Below are 3543 nucleotides of genomic sequence, written 5' to 3' on the forward strand. Positions count from 1 at the left end.
CACCTTGTCTGTGTCTTTCCAAGTGGCCCCTGAACTTCTGGAGAGTGTGATAGCTGGATTCCAAAGCAGGAGAGTCACAGATGACCAGGCAGAGGTTGAATTGCCTTCTCCATGCTAAAATTGTCAATTCTCCAGGCTAACTTCAATGCATTGCATCCTTCAGGACAGTCACAAAAGCTCACTTGACTCCAGAGGGAGAGGTAGAAGCAAAACAAACAATAACTCCAAGCTTTGGGAAGAGCATATTGTGGCCATTTTTGGAAAACACAATGTTCCATGTTGATTATAGCTGTTATTTCCAGAGTTAATTTTTATCACATAAATCACAGAAGTGGTACAGTGGACACTGATACTGGAAGTGTGCAGCAGACATTACTTTTTTCAGGTCAGGAGTGAAGAAAAAGAGTGGTGGTCTTCACTGCAACCTAGATCCACTTTTCAATTAGGTAAAGGCCACTGAATTCCTGCTCTGACTGCCCCAGAGTTGTGCCCCTCATTCCCTCAAGGACTTTTTTGCTGACTTAACTAATAAACATCCTGAATTAAGGAAAGCACCGCATTTGTTGTTTGTGACTGCCTCTGACTGAACATCTAATATGTATAAACCTACTTTCCCAGCTCTGGGGAATCGAAGAGACCTGATCAGCAATGGCAGAGGTTCAGAGGCCTGTGATAGGGTCACATCTCTCTCCCATGCACCTCTGTGCCCTGAATTCCAAGCATGTGAACACTTGAGTTCACCTTCCAGGGTGGTGGGGCTTCAGGACAGGAGTGAGTCTCACCTCTGGCTCCCAAGTCACAGGGGGCATGACCCTTAATATTAGCCATGTATGGTTTAGTGTGTTTTCTGAAGCTTTCTCATCCAGGCCTTGCTGGGCAGAAAGGGACCACCCTTCCCAGAGCTGGCTAATTCTTAGAGCAAGCAGAGAATGGCGAGTCTTTCTTTAACACCTCAATGCCTCCACCACATCCTCTCCAGGGGTCTTTTGCCCTAGGTCACTCTGCCAGTCCTACACCAATGAGCCTAGTGAAATCAAACCAGTCAACCAACCTGCTTCCCCTATCTCCCTTCTTGCTTCTCAAAAAAAAAAAAAAACAAAAAACAAAAAAACAATAAAAACTGTATTCTAAAGCACTCTTTAAATAGAAATTTCAAGTCAGCAGAAATAGTCTATAAACTCATTATAATAGAAACTCATTATAATAGAAAAAAAAAGATTTAGTGAGGTCTGGGCATATAACTCAGTGTACTAGTAGTCAGGATGATCAGTGTTTTTTCCTTTGCCTTTGACCCTGGGTTGGAATTTCAGGTGTGACAGATTAATTTATTTTCAATAGATCTGATGCCAAAGTTGCAAAGCAGGGAGGCATCAACCTAAAGGATACCAGTTAGACACTGTTTTAATTTGTTGTTAATTAACCTTTACTTATTTATTTGTATGCAATGCTGAGAATTGAGCACAGGACCTCACACATGCTAGCAAGTGCTCTGCCACTGAACCAAAACCCCAGCCCGTTAGACATATTTTTAAAATTTTTTTTAGTTGGCAATAGGCCTTTATTTTATTTATTTATATGTGGTGCTGAGAATTGAACCCAGTGCCTTGTACATGCTAGGCAAGCGCTCTACCACTGAGCCACAACCCCAGCCCCAGCCCAATTCTTTTACTTATTTTCATGTAACTGGGTAATGAACCTAGGGACACTCTATCACTGAGCAACAGCCCCAGTCCTTTCTTTTTATATTTATTTTGAGACAAGGTCTCAATAATTTGCTGATGCTAGCCTTGCATTTGCAATCCTCCTGCCTCATACCCCCAAGGGTCTGGATTACAGGCATGTACCACCACCCTTGGATAATGTTAACCTTTTAAATAATAGAAGTGCTATCCTTTTAAAACAATCACCAGAGCACACCCTCTGTTAAAAACCCTCAATGTCTTCTCCTTTGGCTTAAATTTCAGTCAGAGTCCTTTGAGCAGAATTTCTCAGACCTGACCTCTGTACCCTCCCCAGCTTTTCCTCCTTCCAATGACCTCCTCCTACTTGGCTGCAGGTACATGACATCTATTATACCTGGTCTCTCTCCACTGGCCACCTGTGCACCAGCTGGTCCCTCAGTGGACTGCACTCACCTGCTCCCATCCTTCATGTGTGCTTAGATACTATGCTCTGCATCCACGACTTAGCTTACAGTGGCAGAAACCTCCCCACCGCCCATATCCCATCCTGCTCTACATTAAGTGTGCACTTGTCATGCCTTGATGAGCTGTACCACTGTTTTGTATGCACTTTGTAAAGTTTCCCCCTCTTCCCATCCCACTATGGTATCAGCCCCACAGGCACAGGGATTTAAGACAGACGATGAAAGTGCCCACACCAAAACACAGCATTTATGAAAGCAAATGAGCAGAGAGGGTCAGAAGCTTGGTGGGGTCAGGTTGAGCAACCAATGGTGTCTTCAGAGGGCTCTGATTTGGACCCCAGACCACCACCTTACCACACTTGGAAGTCAAGACCATCAACTGGAGGGGTGGTATGCAGTCTAGCATCCAACTAGAGGAAACGGAAGTTGCACTCTGGCACCACCTGCAGCTCTGACAAGGGAGGCTCAGTCCTGCAGTCTGCACTCACACCTCCTCTCCAGATCTGCCATCTCCTTCAGGATCAGTGTCATGTTGTACTGCAGCTTTTGGAACTTGGCTGTGGGAACCTCAAAGCGGTATGCTGACCCATCAGAAAGCTTCAGCTGCATCAACATGCTTGACTACAGGGAGCAGGTCAGGGCACTTGTGGAAATCACCACATCCAGTCTCCACCTAAAGTCAGCAATGTGGGGAAGCCAGTCACCTTCCTGCTGTGCCACAGAGTTCAAGAGTGGGCGCTGGCTACCAAACACCACACAGGTCAAGTCCCCAACCAGGTCTTGGGGGATGGCAAGTTCCTGGAGTTGGTCCTTGAAGGTGTCAGACTTCAGGCTGGTGGAGGGAAGCCTGAGGGACTGCTGGAGAAGTGTATGTGTACCAGCAAGCAGGGCACCCAGCCACTCCTCTGACAAGCTGGAACTGGCACCCAGGCACTGCATGGCTTCTCGGTAGTCCGTCCCCTGCTGGCTGCTGACCACAAGCTTCAGCAGCTTTCTGAATGTGCTCCTGTCCAGGTATCCCAGAAACCGGGCCATTGCTGCCATCTCTGGAGGGAACTGGGTCCCCAGAAAACTGATCCGGCCACTGTAACTGTCAGCAGGATGATGCAGGTACTGGAGTCGCAGCCCCTAAGGCAGACATCCCTGCTTCCTCCTCTTTGATCTACCAGAGAGGAGGTCCCAGCTGCAGCTGCCTGAAAGGAAGCAGGAGAGAAGGCCAGTGACTCCTACATCCTTAGGACCTTAAGGATCATGTAGGCCCCACTGTCAGGATGCTGAGAGTTTGAACTACCAATGATAGTAGGTGTGATAGGGCTAAGGAAATGACCCTGTGAGACCCACATGAGTCCTGATAAGAAGGGAGGGTGCTCAGAGGAAGTGACATCTGAGATGAGCAG

General features: G+C 47.1%; 1 pseudogene; it reads right to left on the reverse strand.

Moving 5' to 3' along the window:
• Positions 1 to 2611: 2611 nt before the first annotated feature.
• LOC124974581 (COMM domain-containing protein 5-like) lies at positions 2612 to 3287 on the reverse strand (annotated as a pseudogene).
• Between the last annotated feature and the right edge of the window lie 256 nt (positions 3288 to 3543).

Source organism: Sciurus carolinensis, unplaced genomic scaffold (assembly GCF_902686445.1).
Source record: "Sciurus carolinensis unplaced genomic scaffold, mSciCar1.2, whole genome shotgun sequence".
Taxonomy (NCBI): Eukaryota; Metazoa; Chordata; class Mammalia; order Rodentia; family Sciuridae; genus Sciurus; species Sciurus carolinensis.